The 23,319-nt window shown below is 49.7% G+C and overlaps 1 protein-coding gene across 3 annotated transcripts in view; it reads right to left on the bottom strand.

The window, feature by feature from the left end:
• The window catches only part of RNFT1 (ring finger protein, transmembrane 1), a 424,054-nt gene that overhangs the window by 85,457 nt on the left and 315,278 nt on the right, over positions 1 to 23,319 (bottom strand). The window lies entirely within an intron of this gene.

Here is a 23,319-nt window from a genome sequence, read left to right as displayed (position 1 = left end):
TATCACTGCAGAGTTCCACGCTTCTCCCACAGCCGTTGTGATATTGCTTGCACACATTTGGGGGGTTCTATCTGCCTTTGGCTTCCAGAGCATTCCTTCCAGATGCCCCGCAACTACCGCTCTATCCATTGGCCTCCACATCTTGTTTGGATCGTCCCTCTGCCAGTCTCTAATGATTCTAATCTGAGATGCAAGGTAGTACGCCCTGAAGTCTGGCTCGCCCAACCCCCCCCGGGAGCTAAGTGTCCTCATGAGAGATGCTGCCACCCTCGGTTTTTTTCGGTTCCATATAAACCGACTCGTAATCTTGTGTAACACTCTGAAGAAACTACATGGGACTATGATTGGGGGGGCGCAAAATGGTATAAGAGCTGAGGTAAAATTGCCATCTTTAGTACATTAATGCGTCCTAGCCAGGAAATATTCAGGGGACCCTAGTCAACTAATTTTGATTTAATTTTCTCTATCAGGGGGAGGTAATATGCCCTAAAGAGTTCTCCTACAGTCCTTGTAAGGTGTACTCCTAGATATTTAATGTGCTTATCTGCCCATCCGAAGGCGTGGGTATTCCTAATATATTGCTCAGTGGATGGTGATAATCCCAAACTTAGTATTTCGGACGTACTTGGATTTATTTTCAGGCCTGCAATTTGCCCAAATTGGTCAATTTCCTTGCAGAGCGCCTGGAGAGATACCTTCGGGTCTATCAGTGTAAAGAGCAAGTCGTCTGCAAAAGCAGCTACTTTATGCTCTTGCCCTCCAAATGGTATGCCTTTTATGTTTACTGCGGCCCTAACAGCGGCTAGAAAAGGTTCCAAGTGGAGAGTGTACAGCAGCGTGAGAGGGGCCAACCCTGTTTTGTCCTGCGCCCAACCTCCACAGGTCCAGATATTCGACCATTGATCGCTAGTCTGAGGGTCGGATTTTGATAATTAGCCATAACCCGATCCATAAACTTAGGGCCAAACCCCATTCTAGTCATCATGGCCCGGAGGAAGCTCCACTCCACCCGATCAAACGTCTTTTCAGCGTCTATTGCCAGGAGGAGAGCCGGAACCCCTTTCCTGTGCGCTTTTTCCATCAGGTGTGCTATTCTCCTAACGTTGTCGGCCATCTGGCGACCCCTTATGAAACCTGCCTGATCGCCCTGGACTATTGTGGGCATAATGGTATCCAATCTAGACGCCAGGACCTTAGTGTATAGCTTGGCGTCAACATTTATTAAGGCGATCGGTCGGTACGCCCCGCACAACTCCAGATCTTTACCCTTCTTGTGTATAAGAATCACCTTTGCCTCCTCCATTGACCTTGGCAACAGCCCAGTTGACCCTATGTGATTAAACAATCTAGTGAGATGGGGGATTAGGATTTCCTTGTATAGCTTGTAAAATTCAGCTACAAAGCCATCCGGGCCTGGGGCCTTGGTTGCCAGGGCAGAGACCGCCTTTCTAACCTCATCTACAGTTATTTCCCCTTCCAACCGTTCTCTATCCTCTTTCATTATAGGCCAGAGACTAACTCTTTCCAGGTATCTCTCATGTGCTCTAGGATCCGGGTTGCGTGAGGAATAGGAGGTTTGTGTAAAATTTACAGAACTCCCTCTCTATCTCACTGTTAGAGCTATACGCCTGTTCCCCCTCTCCCCTAATTTTCAAAATCGTTTTATCTCTCTCCTCCCTACGGAGCATCTTGGCTAACAGGCAATCTGTTTTATTCACCTTAACATAATATTTTTGCCGCAAACACAGCAAGTTCCTTTCTGCCTCTCTAGAGTGGATGAGATTCAGCTGGGCCCTAAGCGTACGGACCTCTCTTTCAATAGCCCTTGTTTGCTTCTCGGCCATCTGTGCCATTGTGTCTTTGAGCCTACTACCCAGCCGCTCCTCCTCCAATCGCATCTCCCGTTCCCTTCTCGCTTTAATCGCTATTATTTTCCCCCTTATCATAGCTTTGAGGGCGCCCGACCAGATCTGTGGCATGGTGTCTTCCCAGCAATTATGATGGACGAACTCTTCAATTTCTTGTTCAAGTTCCCTGACCAGGATAGGGTCCTTAAATAGTAACGTAGGATATCTCCAGCTCCACAGAGCAGGCGCCCTGCGTGGCCTGGTGATCCCCAATAGAATGGGAGCATGATCAGAGATGTAACGCTCACCTGGTATCCACAGGGATGCCACCCGACTTGGTTGGACTGCTCCCGACCTGGATTCGCCTCCCCTGGATTCTCGTTCTGCCGAGGATCTAGTCTGGAAAACATGAGTTCTGGTTTAGACCACAATCTCTTTCTCTCTGGGCCCACCTCCCTTGTGAACCCCAACAACCCCTTTAGAGTTTTCCTCACCTTGGATTTCGATAAGATGCGCTCTCCGCCCTGCAGTTCTGTGCAGGAGTGCGTCATGAGTGGGGCACTTGCTGCCAAGTTGCTTCACTGGCGCGGGCCCGAGAGTCCAGACCTGCTGCGACTCAGTTCTTCAGGTAAGTCTATTGTTCTTGATATTTGTCCGTAATTGTAATTGCCTTTGTTAATGTCCTCCTCCTCTCTAGGTGCAGAAGGGATGATGAAGACATCGAGCTGGTTGAGAGGGCTGTGCTCGAGATGGTAAGTGAATGCGCGGAATGCGGTGCTATGGTTGCTTTTGCTGTCTGCTAACCTGTGATATTCTTCTCTTGCAGGCCGCCGTCATGTTCTGGATGGTGAGCGGCTGGGCGGATGCAGAGCGATGAGTGGATGCTGTCCAGACGCCTGTCGAGTAAGTATGAGAGCTACCCACCTTGCCTTTCTCTTGCAGGTTGATGGAGGCCGGCACGGAATAAACCAACAGCGAGTTCCGCTCAGGTAAGCGTGCTTCCGAATGATGCTTGAATGAGGGAAGCGAACGCTTACTAATGTTATCTTTCCTTTTCCTCCTCCAGGTTGCTGTTTACAAGCGAGGATGAGCTTCCGAGGTGACACTGGAGCGAACGACAGGAGCTGGATTGACAAGCAGCTAAGCATGGCTAATGGTGTTGTTCTCTTCCTTTGCAGGTGCAGGCCTGGAATGCTGAGGACAGATCACGGTGAATGTCACGCTGCGAATGCAGAGCAATGCGAAGCGTGTGCTGCAGCTCGGGCGTGGCTTAAATAGTCTGCAGGTATCCCAGGTGCCTTCAGGCCGGACCACACCCTAGATGCTAGACCGCATGGTTCAGTTCTGAACTGAACCATGTGGGGGCAGCCATGTTGTTCCATTCCCATTGAGAGCTCCAGCTCCTTCTTCTGCCATATGAGCTTGGCGCCAAACGTGCCAGGACTGACTCCAGGAGAGTCTTGGGGGGCATGATTGGGCCCTTGGGGCCATGCAGGAGCACTGTGATGCGGCCCAGAGGCCCCGAGTGGCCATGACAGTGATCGATATGGGGCCTAGCGTGATATCTGTTATATTTCCTACAAGAGAGCTAAATACCCAGGCGTAATCAATGCGCGAATGGGTTTTATATGCATATGAGTAGAAAGTATATCCAGGGGCATCCCCCCGAGTTTCCCTCCACGCATCAACCAATGCCAAATCTCTCACCTTCACTTTTAAATCCGCAGAGGGCCCACCCGGTGAACCCCAAAGCAGCCTACTCCTATCCCTGTGAGGCTCCCATGCCATATTAAAATCCCCTGTTAGTATAATGCGGCCTGGACCAAATTTACTCGATTTGATGAGGGTTTTTATCATGAATGAATCCTGGCCAGTGTTGGGCGCATAGATTGTTGCAACTGTATAAACCTCTCCTCTGCCCTCTAGTACCGCCGCCATATATCTTCCCTGGGAATCCCACTGCAAGGTCTTAACCGCCAAGTCTACTCCATCTCGCACCGCAATAACCACCCCCCCTTTTTTAGCGGACTGCGTGGCCTGTAGGAGTCTAGAGTATCCCCACAATCTAACTCTATGGGAGTCCTGGGTTCGAATATGCATTTCCTGCAACATAACTACATGAGGCTTCTCCTTTCGCACAAACCTCTCAACTTTCTGCCTTTTATGTGGGGAGTTTAACCCATTAACATTCAAGGACAATATCGTCATTTGCCCCATTTTAGAAGAGATTGGAATACTGGGAGTGAGTCCCCCGTGACCCTCAGGCTGTGCCTCAACCGATTGCTGTTGTTGGGAACTCGTTATAGGATGAGCTTCGAGAGTTAAAATCTCCTTGATCAACAAATTGCCCTCCCTCCCCCCCAATCCCGCCCGCTCCACTCTACCCCTGGGCGAGCTCAGCTGGGAATTTGCCCCCCTCGTGTCGTATCTATGAGAGCTGAGCTCTAGCATTTTCCCAGTTTGAAACATCGCAGGATTATCCCATCCCATACCAAGATCTTCTCCCCTCCCTTCACCGCCAACACCTCGCTGTGAATTTGATGTTAACCTATGACAGTGCCCTTTTCTTATCTCGCAAGTGCCCTCCCCAGACTTGCTTTGTTACACACTGTTTTCTCTCGAAAGGGCGGGTCCAACTGAGCCCTCCAGCTGGTCATTTTGAGCCCCATGCGTAGTAGTTTTTTGCCTGTTGTGTTGAGCTGAAGGATGAACCTGTTTTGCTGGGGGCTTAGAGCTTACTGTAGTCCATTCCCATGATTTGGGTGTTTTACGGCGGGAGCCTGCCACGGTCGTGCCCAGCAACTGCTGCTCTTCTATTTCCAGTACCTCCAATCCTTGCTCACATGTCGTTATCTTGTGCTGCCTGCCCAGCCAGGTGAAAGACAGTCCAAACGGGTCAGACCACCTGTATTTTACTTGTTGTGACCGTAGGTGCTTCAGAACCGGATTAATTCGCGTCCTTTTAGCTAAAGTCACCTGCGCTAGGTCTTGGTATAGAAATATCTCTGAGCCATTATAGGTGATACTACCTGCCTTTATGGCCTTTTGCAGAATCTTCTCCTTAGTGACAAAGCTATGGATGGCCACCAAGACATCTCTAAGTTTTGCACCAGGTTCAGGTCGAGGAGACCCCACCCTGTGGATTTTATCGAACTGAATATTCAAGCCTGACTCGTCTTCTAGAAGGTCCATAAAAATGGTCGTTAGAGCTTGCATGAGGTCTTGGGTCTGAACTGTCTCTGGGAGGGCTTTAACCCGGATATTGATTCTTCTGGAGCGATTCTCCAACTCTTCCGCCTGCAACTCTAGGTTTTGAGTTGCCACAGCTAGGCTCTCTAACAGGTTTTCCGTCTTCCGTGCATCTTCTGTCATCTCTTGTATGGCCCGTTCATTAATATCAACCCTCTCCTCCACATTGTTGATGTCCCGCTTGATTTCCCTGAGACCTTGTTCTGCTCAATTTATGCTTAGTTCAAAATGGCGCAGGCACAATGCATTCTGGGAGTGCTCGGAGCCATGTTGGATATTTACTTCACTTCGCAGTGAAAGGCTGCACACATTTTGCTGAAGTGTTAGATTCACAGTGCTGAGACAATCATGCTTTTTTCAAACTTGGTATGCAGTCAAGGCCATTTCTGCTGGGAAAAGCTAACGTTGTTATGACTTGCTACTGTTCTCCGTGGAGCATGTTTTTTCTGAGTTTTAGAGCAGGGAGGCCCTGCATTCCTTAGAGGGGGGGGGGGGGTTCTCAGTTGACCCAGCTGGCAACCGACGGCTGTTCCTCAACTGCGCAGGCGCAATTCCAGAAGGTTCGAGAATTAACTCCTTTTTTTGGAGTGCCTATAAAGGAGGATCTGGGGGGGGGAGATCAGGTGAGACTTCAGCCAGAGAAGGACGCTCCGTCTGGCCTTCCTGTCAGCTGTGGCACTCTCGTCCTGGCTGTCCTTGGGGTCTTCCAGCCGTAAATTGGCGAGATGAAGAATGATAATAGGCTCGCGGTGATGTATTCTTTCTTTGACTTTTTTATGTTTTCTGTGATCTATGTCCATGTTAGTTTTATGAGTTATTTCTATGTACCTGTAAGCTTTGAATAAATAGCCGTAAAGAGCTGATTATCTTCTAAAGTGTGTGTGGCTGTGAATTATTGTGTCTGTTTTTGGGTTGAAGTATTTGCTCTATAATTGCATTGGTGATTTATGGTAGTTCTGTGCACTTTTCAGAGGAGAGCAATACAGACCTTCCGCTAGGTCTTCCCTGAGGGTATCCCATCTGTCTCTGGCCTGCTGCAGTGATTTTGTCTACCAACTCCCCCATGAATTGTTTGAGCATCCTGTGTGTAACCAATGCATCTTGGGGGTTTTGAATGGATTCCTGTATTGTATCCCCTGTTGCCTCTTCTCCGGGCTGACCCCCTTCCGCCTCAGTCTCCTGGGACCAGAACCCAGTGAGTGTTCCATCATGGGCCTTTTTAATATTTTTTACCGCTGGGGGTTGATCCTTGTTTTTATTCCTAGACATTGTGGAGGATGCTTCTTTCAAATGTAGGTAAGGCTTGTGTCCTGGCTTTTAACGCCAGCCCTCAACCACTTCAATGCGCTTGCTGGTGTTAGTGGAGTAGATGGGATGTGCACCCGGGATGGCAGCCAGCCCAACCTGTCCAGTGCAGTTCTGCCGCGATGTGGGAACTTCTGGATCTGGAGCCCTTTGCCTGGCCTTTCTACATGTTCTGATATGGCCCCAAGGGCCTGCGTGCTTCTAAGGCTCGGTCCGTTCCCAGGCTGGGCTACATGGAATTGCTTAAATCTCCTCTGAAGTCAGCCAAGTAGTGACAGCCGCCTCGGCCGGGGAATCCCACTGGAGACCCCTCACCCGGCAGCTAACCTGAGAGGTCCAGAGGAGGCCTACTCTCTCTCCCTCTGATATGGCTCGCCGCTGTCTGTTACCGTGGGCTACTCTCTGGATTCCCCCCTCCCTCACTCCTTACTTGATGGGCGGCCTGCCCGTTGCTGAGAGATCCCGCGGGGGGCCTCCCCTTCTGCATGGTACTTGCTTGCTCCCTCGGTCTGGGAGCCGCTCCCCATCCGCTCACCGCTCCTCGATCCGCCTCTGCCGAGGGGCGCACCTCACACTGCCCCGGCAGCTGGTATTGATGAGCCGCCGGGGCCGTGCCACCACTGCCTCCCGAATGTGCTGTACTTGGGTGGCCTGCGGCTTCCCACCTTCCCGTAGAGCCGGCTTCACCGCTTCAGATGGCAATCACTCTGCAAGTGGGTCCTCGCCGCAGATGGTCCGCACCGCTGAAGCTCTCCGCTCAGCCGCAAGATCTTCACGATAGCTGACGAGGACCGCGCTGCGCCACCCCCTCCAAGCCAGACGACCACAGGGCTCCCCTGTTGTTACTCCGGGCGCCCCCCGCTTCAGCTGCAGGCTGTTTCTGGGCTCACTGGCCCTCTGCTCCCCTAAAAGAGGGATATAAAATCGGCCGGGGAGGGCTTCTTACTGTAGCTAGCTCGCTGGTGACACCGTCAGGGCCAGAGCGGTTCAGAGAGCTCGGGCGACGTGGTGTTCATCAGTCGGCAGCCATCTTGGAATCGGCTTGAACATATTTTTGATGCATGTTCCCCAGAACTGACAGCACTTGGCTGATTGCAAGGAATTGGATCCCAAGAAGCTGGCAGCTGCTGCTGACTTATGGGTAGCCAACAGGGTGACCCAGAATGATAAGGGAGCTCCTCATAAGACTGAGGAGGGGAAGAAACAAAAGGAAAAAGAGCGGTCTGAAAAATCTCATCCCAAACAGGGCCACAAAAAGCACATTTGGGAAATGTGTGGTTTGTGGGCTAATGATCATGTGAAATGGGACCCCAGGTGTAAGGGTAACCTGTGTGGGTCCCATCGGTCTGCTTAACAATCTGGCCAGAAGATGGAGGAATCGCGACAGGTGCAGTGTTTCACTCTGTTGCCCAAGAGCCCATTAATGTTGAGGTAAGAGTTACCTTAGTGTCCTGTGGGTGCTGGGAAAAGCAAAGTCAGGATGTCTATAACTCAATCCACGAGAATACCAAAAGATATTTCAAGGCTAGTGTGATCATTGATGGTCACAAAACCAATGACGTTAGAGATGCTGGTGTCAGCATCACAGTAGTGGACGAGACACTTGTCACTGCTGAGGTAGTGGCTAATACTCCTTGGGGCCTATTAGGCTTGCATGTGGCCCCATCTAAATGCTCCTCATAGTATCCATCCCATTAACAGTAAATGGCATGACTGCAACCATTCCTGGTGGTGTACAAACCGAGGTCCCTGGGGCAGTCCTGCAAGGCAATGAATTAAGAACTGGTCTATGACACAGCAGATCCTCCTGGGCCAAGGAGAAGTGCTGAATCCTAGAGACCATCCTGACTTGCAATCTTTGTTGGCAGAGGGTGGCCCCCTTAGGACGGAATTTAGCAACTTCCTATTGCAGTTGGCACATGAGGTACCACTCTCTGGACATCTAGATTGCCCTTATAACTTTATTGGCCGAAGATGGGGGTCCCAATAAAAGGCCACTGCAAGAGTTACTCCCCTTGTCAATGTCTGGAAGAGGGGTGGGAAGAACAATGCACCCTTGGGGCCACTCATTTGAGGGATTCCCATTTGAGAGAGTATGGATCTATATCATTGGTCCCCTTGATCCTCCAACCACCCCAGGCAGCAGGTTCATTTCTTGTTGTACTGGATTATGCCACCTGGTATCCTAACGCAATCCCAATGAGAACTGGCTCTGCTCAGGCAGTAGCCAAGGCTTTGATGGGGATCTTTACCCCTTGTGGGCTTTCCCAAGAAGTTGCATTAGATCGGTGAACCAACTTAATGTCCCAATACATGCAAGTCATGTGGAAGCCTTGTAGTCTCCTATAAGTTCTCAACCGCTTCCCATCCACATACCCATGGTTTGGTGGAGAGATACAATAGAATCTTGAAGAGCATGATGGGTACCATTGTAGAGCCCGTCAGAAGGAATGGGATCTCCTACCTTGTCATCTGTTTACCGGGAAGTTCTTCCAGAGGGCGTAGGATTTAGCCTATTGGAGCTCCTGTCTGGTCATCCAATCAGAGGTCCTTTGGCCCTGATTAAGGAAGGTTGGGAGTCTCCTCCTCCCTCCACCACCTTAAATGTTGTAGATTACTTGCTAGGCCTCAGGAGGAGGATGACCATGATGATAACTAAGGCAAGTCAAAACCTGAGAGCTGGCCTGGAACTAATAAAGCACTGGTATGATGAGACGGCCTCTCAAGTAGAGTTTACTCCAGGACAGCTGGTACTTGTCATTGTTCCAGTAAAGCCCAGAGCCCTACAGAATACGTGGACTGGCCCCAACAAGATGGTTGGTAAAAAACGTGGAAAGGTCAATTATTGGGTGCACTTGAGTAACTCCAAGGGTCTTTCACACCAACAGATTGAAGGCTTTCCGCCCTAGAGTCAAAATAGGAGGCCTACTCCTAGCCTCAGCCAAAGAGGAAGAGCTGAGTGAACCATTACCGGATCGCCTCAGGGGTAGCTCTTCAGATTTCTCTGTGGAAGGGGTAGCCCTCTCTCCACAACTGACTCATTAGCAGCAGAGTGAGTGCAAATATGTGTTAAATCAGTTTGTGTCTCTATTTTCCACCACACCAGGGTTGACTCCTTGGCGCCAACATGACATTGACACTGGTGGGTTCCATGTAATAATGTTGCCACAAAAATCTCACCATGCAAAAATATCGCCGAAAAATGGCAGTTTTTTGTGGCGACATTATTGCATGGAACATGCAGGGGAAACCCCCGCAACCCCCAAACTTTTTTTTTTCTTTTTTTGTTTTCTTTTTTTGCCCCCGTCGCCATTTTCCCGGCGATATTATTAACGGCGACCATATATATGGCGATATTATTACCTGATACCCACTGGTGATAGTGTACTTGTAAAAAGCATGGGCTACAGGATGTCAGAATCTGTAAGGCACCACATCATGTCAGAGGGAAACAAGATGTTGGATCTGGAAATAATTGAACACTTGTTTAGTCCAGTTGTACTAGTAGCAAGGGAAGGATCTAAAGACTTAACATTCTGTGTGGACTACAGGGCCTCAAATGCTGTCACTAACACTGATTCACACCCTTCACCAAGGACAGAGGAGCTGGTGGATACATTTGGCTCAGCCAAATTCCTCAGCACACTTGACCCCACCACAGGCTATTGGCAAATAGCTTTATCAGACTGTGCTAAGGAGAAAAGGCATTCTCCACCCCAGAAGGCTTCTACCAATTTAGGGTGATGCCGTTTGGACTAAAGAATACATCTGCCACCTTTCGGAGCTTGGTAAATTATGTGCTGAATGGGCTAGAAAGTTTCTGCATGGGATACCTGCATGACATTGCAGTATGTAACTCCTCTTGGGAAGAACATCTTTCCCATCTGAGCCACTTATTGCAGGTTCTGCAGCGGACCAATTTAACCATAAAGGTGACTTCTATTGCCTTCATGAAGAGGAGCTTGTTGATCTCTTCCAGAAGAGGATTGGAGCCTATCTTGATCAGAGGTGGAAAGGAGGGAGGGCAGAGAGGAATGGAAAGGCGTTAAACTTTGGAGACTATGGACAGCGTTCAGCAGTACTGGGAGATGATCTGCCAATGTGGAAGATGACAAGGGAGCCTGCAGCAGACTGGTTTTGTGTGGACCTGGTTTGTCATGACATTGCTTCTTCTGATCTGTTGAAGCTGCAGAGGATGAACCCGCAGAGACACCCTTTGAGGAGGAGCCGGGTTGCTTCCTTCTATGGCTGCTCGGAGACCTGTCGGGGTTAGTGTAAAATGAGCGGTGCACACTATGGTTTGTCGTTAAGTTGAAAAGTATTAATGATTGAAAAACACTCTGAGAGGAGGTCCGCACGAGGACATCAATAAATGCACTCTGGGAGACTCGACTAAAAAACAGGATTTATACTAATAGAAATCTTTAAGCTAATGTATACAAATGAAAGATACAATCATGATGTCACACGCATTACGTAATAACGTTACGTCAAGTTTGTAGGCGCAATTTTAAAAATTTCTACTTAACCTTAGTGGAAAGCCATTAGGTAAATATTTTTGTGACAACAAAATGAGTTTAGCACAAAAGTAGGCTCATGTAGGGATGAATCCATAGAATAAACAAAGATTGGAAATAGGAGTTGACTAGTTCATTACTTTATTATTTCTTTAGACCAGGATATTGAAGGGGAACATTGAAAAAGTAAGAGTGGATTCCTGTACTTTAACTTTAAAAAGCAACTGCTCCGGGGGGGCGCTGTTGAGCGGCCAGCAAGATGGCTGCTTAGCTCTAACGCTCCGTGGCCCATCAGCTGGAAATCCGTCTGAATCAGCGGTTCTACTAATATTCTGGAGCTGAGACCCTGAGCATTGTGCTGCCCAATGCCTTTACATCATCCAGGCCTGTTTTGGGGCGAAATCGGAGATTTTTGGCCGCTCCACCTCCGGCTGAGGCCTCCTGGGCCGCATGATCCCTCTGCAGCCCATCCCCCCCTGCGCCCTGCGGGGGACCGCTCGACGGCGGCGGCCGGCTGCCCGGCTTCATCTGCCTGCGGGGTGCACTGCCGCTTGGGGCACCGGGCTTCCCCCTTCTCCGCCTACCCGCCTTGGACTTCACCGGTGCGTGCTGCTGGGTGGCGCTGCCCTTCGCGCCCCCACTCTCCCTGTGGGGGGTGCGCCTGTGCTCGCGGCCTGTCGGAACTGCTTCCCTCGCCGGCCTGCTCCTGCTCTTGGGCGGCGGTGGCGATGCCAGCCCCCTGGCGGGCGGATTCAATCCATAATATTGCAGGGGCTGCTGGAGCGACCCCCCGCAACGACAACACCCCGACATTCCTGCCTGGCGGTTCCGCCGCCGACGTCCCTGGTCCCGTGGGACAGCCGGAGCTGGGCGGCGGTGCCGGAGCCTCCCTGTGGTCGGGCTCCCGCTACCAATTGGAACCCCTCTCCCGCCCGGATTACCATCTACTAATTGAAGGCCCGCTCCCACCCGGATCGCCATCCGCATTTCAGCCTGCAATACTCGGAGGTGAGGGGTTCATATTGCTGCACACTACGCCCAGTTTAGACTGCCTTATCCACGGGCTGTGCTTGTCCCATTCCTTGAGGAACCGCGGCCCCCACACATACCAGGCTCCCCCGAAACCATTCGTCTTGCGCTGGTGCGACTCTGGGCGCTCCATCATTCTCCTCTCCCCAGACTGTGCAACTATTTGCTGCGCCCTGAGTTCACTAGGCGCCCCTGACTGTGCTGCCCTCCATTACTGGCTCCTTCTGCCTGAGGCCCTCATGGCTCCGGGGCGTGCGCCGCCTGAGACTATCCCTCCCAGGTATACTGCCACTTAGACATCTCGCCTGCCCCTCAGAGTGGGCCCAGCGCCCTGGAACACACCTGCTGGGAGTACTCCTCGCTCCTGCCCCCTAGGCTGTTGCCGGCCCACTGCTGATTGAGTGCCGGAGTCCCTCCATAAACCCCCGGGGCCCCATTGCTGACTTACTGCAATATATACCCTGCTGTTCACACTGTGCCCCCAAATATGTCCGGCAAGGCGCGTGGGGCCAACAAGGCTGAAGCAATGGACAAGTTTGCCAAATCACTTGCTAAACAGGGCCAGGGTGGGGCTGCCCTCCCTCAGGACGACCCGGATGCATCCTCATGTTCTCTTCAGCCGGACCTTACGACACTTATGGAGTCCATGGCCAAAAACTTTGCGTCATTTCATGAAAAATTAGATGACATAAACGCCAATGTAGCCTCACTACGCACCAAATTGGATCAGCATGGCACTAGGCTGGTTGAGGCCGAGACCAGTATTGGGGCCACTAAAGATGAGGTACACGTGCTCCAGAACACGGTCTCTGACTTGGTGCGAGATATGAAGCAGGCCAAGGCGAAGTGTGACGACTTAGAGTCCAGATCCCGCAGGAATAATATCCGCATTGTGGGGGTTCCGGAGGCAGCCCTCAAAGGCAAAATGGAACTTGCAGTAGAGACCCTTCTGAGAAACCTCCTGGGCGATCCTCAACTCTCCCCGTTTTTCACTATTGAGCGCGCCCATCGTTCACTGGCCCCACGCCCCAAGCCGGGCGACTTCCCCAGACCAATTATTGCCAAGGTTCTCAGCTTCAGGGATAGAGACCATATTCTACGTCTGGCCCGCGAAAAAGGGGAACTGAAACTTGAGTCCCAGACTATCCGTATCTTTCCCGACTTCTCGGTCAACGTTCAAATGGAGCGCAGACAATTCAATGGTGTGAAAAAATTGCTTACAGAGAGGAAAGTGGAATACGCCATGTTGTTCCCTGCAAGTCTGAAGCTCACCCACCGTAATACACTGTACTTTTTCACAGTCCCTGAGGAGGCAGTGAAATTTATTGAGTCCCATATTCCTGTCCCAGGGCCAGAGGGCAACCCTGGGGATGAGGGTTGAGCCGGCCTGCCATACACCCATTACTTGAATCATTTGTGGTACCATTACCACGCCTGTCATCTGCATTTTCCTTGTAATCTCATGTATCCTTTCCTTTGTGTATTCATTCATTGTCGTAACTCGCTGCGAAGTTTCATTAAACACAATATGGGTCACAGATGTATGTTCTACGGTATATTGCACCTAAACTGGGATCCTCTATTCCTATACCCTCTACTTACCGTACACTACTATGGTGTCTCCTCTAAAACTTAACTTAGTTACCGCTGCACGTTATTTGGTGTACTCCACCGTTCAATCATCTTAATCGGGCTCACGGCAGAAGCTACCCCCATTGCAGTTGCAACGCCGGGTTTGGCTTGTTTTGTTCACTGGCTGCTCCCCTGTTGGGTGCGGGGGCCGGTCTGCCCCATTGGGTTGGGCACGAAAGCCATGAGACTTTGGGTGGGTTTTTGGGCACTGCTGTGTTGGGGAAGGCAGTGAGGGAGGGGGGAGGCGCAGTTGGGGGATGCTTTAACAAAAATGGTGAGGCAGTGGTAGCTTTTGGTACGATATATCTGGCCACTGTATTGGTGGCCGGCACTGGTCTGACAAACTATGACACACATTACTCGGATCCCCCCTAAAGAGCTACTGAATGGCCATTAGGCTAATGTCTTGGAATATCAGAGGGCTCAGCAACTTCACGAAGGCACGCAGAGTCACGGCTTATGTCCAGAGGCACGGCGTCAAAATACTTCTCTTACAAGAAACCCACACCCTCGCACATCTCTCGTCCTCTCTTGCCCCGGCATGGGGCCCCAACAAATACTACACAGTGTTCTCCTCACAGTCCAGAGGTGTCCTCACCTTGATTCACAAGTCCTTGGAGTTCTCCCTTCGCACCAGCCATATAGATGTCCGGGGTAGATATGTGATCCTCCACTGTTTCCTTGCTAATACAGAATGCCTCCTGGTCAACACATATGCCCCATGCTTAGATGCACCCGATTTTTTTGACCACATCCTTGACATCCTCCTAGGTTATGTTGGGGTTGCCATTATCTGGGGGGGGGGGGGCATGAATCTCATCCTAGGCTCCGACCTGGACAGATCTGGTGTTGCACCCAGAACACTGTCCAGAGCCGCTCGTCGCCTCCATGCATACATGGTCACTGCCGGTCTGGTAGATGCCTGGATAGTACTCCACCCAATGTCGAAAGAGTTTACATTTTACTCCTCTGTCCATGACAGCCATTCCAGGATTGATCTTTTCCTTCTCTCCGCGGGGCTCATGGGCAAAACACTTACCACACAGATTCTGCTGCGCACATTATCCGATCACTCCCCGATCACATTGGACATTGCCTTGCACCCGGCCCTCCCCCAGCACTCTAACTGGCGGTTTAAGTCAGATGCACTGCATGACATTGTCTTCAAGGCTGACATCCTCGCAGATATCACCTTGTTTTTTGATAATAACAAACGCCACGACACAACGGATGGGGTGAGATGGGAGGCCTTTAAGGTTTACATCAGGGGCATGTGTATCTCTAGAGAGGCTGGGGTCCTGAAAGACATTAGAAACTCTCTGCACCGTTCCGAGTCCAGACTTAAGGAGCTAGAGCGCGAGTATGCGACCACCCCCTCGCCACCCAAGCTTGCACAGATAAGAACAGAACTGGACACTTTTGAGTCCTTTGCCCTCAGTGAGATAAGATAACTTGCCCGACCCATTGCGGCCCAAAAGTATGGTGAAGGAGAGAGGCCGGGCCGTACCGTTGCCCGCCTCGCCCGGGCTGAGGGAGGTAGAGCTCGGATTGATAGTATCATCGACAATGACGGAGTGCGACATTGGTCTGACCGGCCCATTCTTGAGACCTTCGCAGATTTTTATGCAACCCTTTATGCCCAGCAACCAGAGCATAACCCGCAGGATCTGGACGTCCTCCTAGACCGCATCCCAATGTCCCTTATATCTCTAGCCACCAAAGAACAATTAGATGCACCCTTCACCCTTGATGAGATCACCGCTGTTATTTCGGCCCTCCCTAAAGGTAAAGCCCCCGGTCCAGACAGCCTAACCGCCGAGTTCTATCAGGAACATGTCGCCCTCCTTGCTCCACGCCTTCATGAGGTTTGGGAGGAGTCGCTGCGTCTTACTACCCTCCCCCGGTCCCTGCGCGAGGCTGTCATCACCGTGCTCCCCAAGCCGGGTAAGCCTCTTGATGAATGTGGCTCCTATAGACCTCTGTCCCTCATCAACACTGATAACAAAATCTTTGCCAAAATCATAGCAAATAGGTTCCTCCCCATCATGAAATATCTGATTCACCCAGACCAGAGTGGTTTTGTCCCTGCCCGTTCCACTGCCTTAAACATTCGGCGACTATTCAACGTCATCTCTAGAAATGACCCCCAAGCCAACGCTGTGGCCGTGACGCTGGATGCCCAAAAAGCGTTCGACATGGTCTCGTGGCAGTATCTGTGGGCGGTGCTGGAGAAGATGGGGATCGGCCCATACATGATGTCCTGCATTAAACTACTATATACTACCCCCATGGCCAGGGTCCTGGTTAACTCTCACCTGTCGGCTCCCTTCTCCCTCCACAGGGGGACGCGGCAGGGGCGCCTGTTTTCTCCCCTGTTATTCGCGATGGCCATCGAGCCCATGGCGGATAGTGTACGAAACAACCACGTGCGCAAAGGGATTCGTCTGCGGGATACCCCCGAAATTATATCACTTTACGCCGATGACGTGCTTCTATACATTAGAGACCCCTCAGTCCACCTCGACCCGATCATGCGTGAAATTATCAAAATTGGCACATTCTCGGGCTTCACCATTACACTAAATCAGAAATCTTTCCTCTTACGCCCGCAACTTCCCAACCTGCATGCGAATTTCCTCTCAAATGGGCACCTGAGGGCATCAAATACCTAGGGGTCCAGGTGCCCCTCTCAAAATCCTCCTTATTGTCTGATAACTATGGGGCTGTCGCGCAATATGCTGATGCCAGGATGGAAAGATGGTGAAACCTCCCCCTCTCACTATCAGGGAGACAGTCCCTAATAAAAATGATCATAGTTCCGAAGCTCCTATACATATTCGCTAACGTCCCACTTTGGCCCGGGAAACAGTACTTTGCGGACCTGCACGCGGGGTGCGCCCGCTTTCTGTGGCATTCTGGTGCCGTGCGTAGAAAGTGGCAACTTATGACCCTGCCTTATGAGAGGGGTGGCTTCAGTGCACCTGATCTCACCCAGTATTGGATAGCCGCTCAGGCTCAGCATGCTACATACTGGTACCATCACCAGGACCCCCCCCGCCCCCGCATGTTAAGCTCGAAATCCTGGCAACCGGGGAGGTGAATGACATGTCCTTGATCCTTTTTCACTCTTATCGCTCGGAGGCCCCTGCTGACCCAGTGGCCTCCACTATAAGGGCGTGGCGGCAGATCTGATGCCTGGTTCTGGCTCCCCCCCCGTATTACAAATGGCTTCCCCTCTGGTCGTTCCCTGGCCTCACCCCCACACAAGATAAGCTCCTTATATGTCACTGGTCGGACCTGGGATACAGATCATTCTCCGACCTGTTCCCCGACGGGAAATTCATCACCCAGATACGTGGAAGCCAGGGCACTCCAAGTCCTCACTGGAGCTGCTGCAATACTTCCGACTTAGGGCGGCAGTCCAAGACATGTGGCCCTCGTATCCGGACGAACCCCCCCTCATCCCCCCCCCTCATCCCCAGAGATCTGCTACATTGCCAATTCTGCTGGTGGTAAGGGCATTGTATCCTCCTGTATAAAATGTTGATGTCACGAGCTGTATAACCCCCCCCACACTGTTTGGGATGCCTTGAGCCGGGATCTGGGATTAGAGATCACGGATGATATGTGGACCAAAATGTGCATGCATACACGCAGGGTTTCTCTTAATTCCAGAGTTAGATGTGTTCAATACAAGCTACTCAATCGCCTGTACTACACTCCCGACGCAATTGGGAAATTTGCCTGGGATCAATCCCACCCCTGTCAAAGATGTAGGTCTAACGATGCGGACCACGCTCACATGTTCTGGTATTATGGGGCATTGGCCCCGTTCTGGGATGCGGTGCTTGAGACCCTCTCCGAAATAGTGGGGTTCTGTGTTGACCCTGACCCCCTGTCTCTTCTGTTTGGGCTCTGGGAGGGGGCTGAGGCGAAACGGGAGGCTAAGTTTCTGAATGTGGCGGCGATTGTGGCCAAGAAATGCATCCTGCAATGTTGGAAGCGAGATCCCCCCCCCCCCCCCCCCCTTCCCTGGAAATGTGGCTGAGAGCCCTTACCTGGACACAATCTTGTGAAGAAGACTACATTAACATGTTGCCTAGTAATGCTTGACCTAAAAACATATGGACAGAGTTTTGTAGCTACTTGAACCGCAAGGTGGACCTGCAGCTTCTGTCATCTCCCCCATCTCCAGATCAGGGGACGGATCATACTACACGATAAATGCCTCTATTGTAATCAACCTCTGTTAGGATCATATGCAACCCTCTGTAGAATCTGTGCTTTATCATTCACGCTTCAAATATGAAATATGTGTTGTTGTTGTAACATGTAATGTGCCAGCTACTACTTCTTGCCAATAAAGAAAAGTTTTAAAAAAAAAAGAAAAATGAAGAGTGAAGAGACTATATAGAAAAACAAGGTTGAAAAGGTAAAAACAATCTACTCTTTCAAATAAATAACAGATATGATATGATATTTTATTTATATCGCGCTCGTACACATGAGTTTCAGAGCGCGACCAGGCAAAGGGAGGGGAAACAGGGGAGAACAAAAACAACGATCTTACTAGACTCCGTGACATTGAGAACGCACGAGTGCATAGCATTAAAGAAAGGATACTGATCTAGAACATATTGTTCACACTACTCACTCTGCCACGGAGGAAAAGAGAAAATTGAGCAACATAGAATAACAAGGCTAGTGATGAATAAACTTTACCATTTGGAATATCGATGGGTACTTTGAAGAATTTACTGAATTAGCACTGATGAATATTAGAATATGTGTGAAAATTGTGATGCAAAAACAACATTGTGTTTTGTTGTTGAGATATACACACAGAATGAGAAAGTAGTGTCAAAAGAGATAGAAAGGATTGTTTAAAATGGAATAATAAAATGGACCACTTGTTCTGTGTGGTTTTGTCTTGTTGCAGGGTAGGTGGGTGGGGATGATTTTTGATTTCTTTACATTTTTTGAATTACTGTCTACTTAGTGTGTACTTTACAATTTTGATGGACTTTTTTTTCTTCACCTGTTTTCACTCATATTTTTTTGAAGTTGTTCAGTTGTATTGTTTCTTATATACTTCTTAAATAAAGTTATTAAAACATTTTTTTTTAAATTGATACTTTGGGCCCGATTCACAGAGCGTTTTCCAATGGGATTGAGCCATTATAAAAGGTTTCTGTGAATCAGGCCCTCTGTGTTTACATTTTGGTGACGTATACGTAAAGAAATATCTATAGTAGCAGTAAATACATTTGGAAGGGTCTTGACCCGATAAGAGTGTGATAGGGATCCCCTTTTGGGCTCTAAAGGGGAAGTGTTTCTTATAGACCTGTCAGGGTTCCCTGCTTTTCTGTCCAAGTAGCCACGAAAACCACTGAATGCCCTCTGTATGGCATCCTTGGAAAAGGCGGATTGCTGAAAAGGCTGGTGTGCCGACTTGGAGAGGCAGCCTAGAGAATATGCAGTCTGGTTAGACATTTTTCTCTTCTTAAGCCTACATAGGTAGACAAGTGGAAGAGATCTTGGCCGTCAAATGGTGTTTCCAGTATTTGGTCATGCACTTAAGAGAATCTGCTAACATGCATTCAAGCCACTGTGTGCACATCAATGTCCAGTGTCATGCCTCTACTGGAGGTGTCAATGTGGTGCAATGATGCCTCAACGAGGTTATGGGCCACAAGCTTGGCCTCTATCATGCCAGATTTAAAGGCCTGCTTTTGTTTGGTTGGGAGGAAAACTTGGACATCACTGATCTCCCTCCAAAGCTTCTGGCTGGCTGCCATCATGAGACCGTCTGCATTAGCGTGCCGGAGCTGTAGGGAGGCATTGGTGTATACCTTGCGACCATGGGCTTCTAAATGTTTGTCCTCTTTACTTAGCAATGGCGGTGATGATGCAGAGCCACTTGACATGTAAGACTTGGTGTAGAGCGGAGCAGAGGCTACCACTGCGGAGTGTGGCTGTGGACTAGTGGCGAGTCATCTTCTCAGAAGGGATGGGGCTTGGCGCGTCTCCAGTTTTCTACTGGTGGCTTGCACTGTGTGTGGCTTTTGACAGATTTTGTTAGCCTCAGCAAAGACCTCCTTTTCCATTTGTAGCCCAGGTCTGCCTGAAGATATGAGGGCCAGCACTTCAGAAAGCACCCCCTACTCTTGTTCCGGTTCCTCCAGATTGGGGACCCAAGGAATTCTGTCAGCCCCAACATCCTGTCACGCAAGGCTTTAGCCGAATGAGAAATGTCATCCTCTGGCTTGCTCAGCGATGAATCATTGTCCTCAGTATCGGGAGGGTCAAAGGCCAGAGTGTTTGGCTGCTGTGTGACAGGCGGCGGTGCTGGCTGCTCCAGTGGCACCTGAATGATCAGAGGTTGTATGGGGCAGGCCCCGAAGCCTGAGGAGGGCCTGGTGTAGCTGTAGGCCTAGTTGCCGTAATGGAAACACGAGTTGGTGGAATGGTTGGAGAAGTAGGTTGCTGAGGCCTCATCTTGCTAGTGATGCCCTTAAAATATTCTGTCATGGCTTTTGACTTCATAAGGTTTTGAAACCTGGCGAGGAATCTGGGTGGGTGGCTGTCGTCAGGGTCAGCCGATTTGCGTTAGAATGCCGAGTCACTGCGGTGGCGGGGGCCCAACTGCACGCTTGTGCAGCTGGGCCCCCTGCCACCGCAGTGACTCAGCATTCTGTGCAGCCAGGCAGCATTCTAGCGCGAATCAGCTGATTCAGTCAGCAGACGGCGTGCAAGCCTTACAGCCGTGCAGGATCTCCTGAGCTGAAGGTGTATTCGGGACAATAATAGCAACCACTTTGGCAACTGGCTGACACCAGTAGAAAATTGACCTCCATTGAGAGGATCACGTAGAGATCAGCCCTCGAGGCAACTGGATCTCCATTACAGTGCCTGTGGACCTAGTTTAAGCCATAGAACAGACATCATTTCATACAGCTTTTCGTCCTGATGAAGGCCGTATACAAGATGAGGCACATCAAGCCTACCTAAAATGACTAAAAAAAACCCTGGTATAGACGCACTACCCCTAATTTCAGTGAGTAACTCTGCTTGCTTCAAACAGAACTCTTTGTCTTCAATATCCCCATGTGATGTTAAAATGTTGAATTGTTGAGATGTACACTACAATATGTTTTTTCTTTTGACAAACCGCGATTGATTTCAAGCTTGTTTTACACACACAAATTGGCAGGTGTGCCGAATAATGTTCTGGTTCCGTGTGTTGTAAATATCCTTTGTCTGTATTTCTCGGTTTTAATACCGTGTGATGTCTTTTCTCTTGAAATGTATTTTATGTTGATTTACACCACTTTGAATATATAAAAAAACAAGATTTACTTCGGAAAAAGAGTATGAGAGAGTGTTTCCTTTTTTCTATACATGCAGAAGGTGATAAGGATTAGGAGTATAATCTGAGCAAAGTTGTTTTTGGACCTATTCAACTGTAATTGTTGTTCCCTACACAACCCGCCTGGGTAGAATAGGTTCCCAACCAGGAGCCCAATTGTTATTTCTACCATGCCATAGATTGTCCATGTAAGTAGTTCAGATGTTGAAAAGGGATAAGAAATGTGCAGTTATCGGGCTGCCACCCTTAACAGGGCACGAAAGACCCTTGGAGGCAGAGGGACAATAGATTTGCGATATCGGTCTCTGGGCGTCTACCTCATAACCAGCTTCCTGGGTGAAGAACTGGCTGGTAATACAGGGCGATGACATGGGGGTCCCAACTAGCTACATGCATCAATTTGGGTATAGTGCGTCCTTGCTCCGTTGACTTACCAGTGCTCTCCTCAGATGCCATTTTGTTTTGGTCGGCCATTTTGTGCATACTCAGGCCTGAAGATTTAAGGACAAGAGGGCTGTTGCCTACCAACATGGAACACTAAGAGTTCATTGTGAGGACATGAGGGCCTTTATCTACCAATGTGCAGCCCCTGGATTTAGGTCTCTGGGGACCCTCAGGAGGTTACCACGGTACCAGGGGCAACGAGAGTCGAGCGTGGGACCGGGAGGTACCAGAGTATCCGCGGCAATCTCTCTGCTGATAACGCCAGTCCCCTCATAACTGATTCCGGTGCTCGGCTCCAGAGAACCCTTGGCACTAGAGCTGGTGCTAGCCGTTATGGCCTTTGGGGGCCACCCCTGGCAGGTCTTTCAGCTAGACCCCTCCCTCACATTGCGATACCAGGGAAAGGGTTGATGGACTGGGGTGCCTGAGAAAATAGGGTGCTCATCTCAATAGCATGCAAAGTTCTTTGATGTTGCTTTGCAAGAAACTCCATGACTGACCGTGGAGGAGACGCGTCAAAGAGATCCCTCCACCGGCTAAGACATCAAAGAAACATGCGGGAACCAAGAGCTGAGCACAACAGGGAAGCGTTACAGAAGGGGTTGGGGCCCAGACACCTCAAGCACAGACTGTGCATGTCTGCGGCAGGGAAGCTCCTGATGCAGGAGGCGCAGAAGGTGAATCCAGTCACCACCGGCATATGACAAAGGTATGGCGGTGAAGCAGGAGGCACAACAGCATATACAAGAAAAAATCTAATATGAGGGGAAAGCTGAAGCGACTGAAAAAGAAAATTGCCCACAATGGTGTGTAAAGCGTCCAGTCCCGTTGAGTGGTAAGACAGACTGATGGGTGAGATTGGTGGGAGGAGTCTCCATGGCAGATTTGCCTGCACATGAAATAAATTAAAAGGGGAAGCTATCTTTTTTGCACTGCAAAAGGCGACGGTCCTGTCCCCGTGGGATGGACTCCCATCAGTATGAAGGAAAGGGGACGGGACGTAGGAGAAAAGTACTTACCTGTACAGTGACATTTCCCCTTTGACTCCCTTGGGGCCTTTGATACAATCTGTGTTACCTTAAAAAGGTACAAGGGATTTCATATCCTTTTTAGAAGAATAAATCACTGCAGCTCACTCTTTTGTAGGTAAAGTGTAGAGTGTGTGTAGAAAAGTGTGTAGGTACAGTGTGTGTGTGTGTAAAGTGTCGACTGTGTAGGTGTGTGTGTGTAGATGTGCGAGTGTAGATGTGTGTGTATCTGTGTGTGTCTCAATTGTAACTGAAAACCAGCCCATCACCTCCTAACAATAAAGCCTGACTGCTCTGCCACACTACCTGTTGGGACTTATATGATGGACACCGTATTATTTCACTATGGACAGTTCTTACACGCCTCACCAGAGGGATGCGGAAAGCGTTCCTGGCAGATCCCTAGATCAGTGTTAACAAATCAATTACTCATATTGATTGGCACAAATGTAATGGTCTAAGAGTCATTATAGAAACCTAAAAAACGAATTTAAACTTGTACTTTTGTGCCACTATAAAGATGGAATTAACACAGAAATAATTACAAGCTTCCGTTCCAGGGAAGTTCATTGTCCGTGGGGAAATGGAGTGCGTAGGGATTGGGGTGGCAAGGAGGGGTCGTAGGGGTTTGGGGATGTTTGATCGCTTATCTCCCCCGGCGTAGTAGAATATTTTGAACTCTGGTTTCACTGGTGTACTGTAAAGGACTTTCATGTACGCATTGGTGCTGGGTGGCATCATCCCTTTTAACAAGATGCTCACAACTTGAACGGCCAAGGTATTCACTTTCCTGAACAAGTCATAGTAGAATCCCAGAATGGGAACGACAACAACTGTGGTCTGTGAATTACATCCATCAACAAACAATATGTGGAGACCATTCCAATATCTGCTGTTTA

This window comes from Ambystoma mexicanum, chromosome 9, assembly GCF_040938575.1.
Source record: "Ambystoma mexicanum isolate Mex_15411 chromosome 9, UKY_AmexF1_1, whole genome shotgun sequence".
Classification (NCBI taxonomy): domain Eukaryota; kingdom Metazoa; phylum Chordata; class Amphibia; order Caudata; family Ambystomatidae; genus Ambystoma; species Ambystoma mexicanum.
This window is presented reverse-complemented; position numbering and strand designations above follow the sequence as displayed.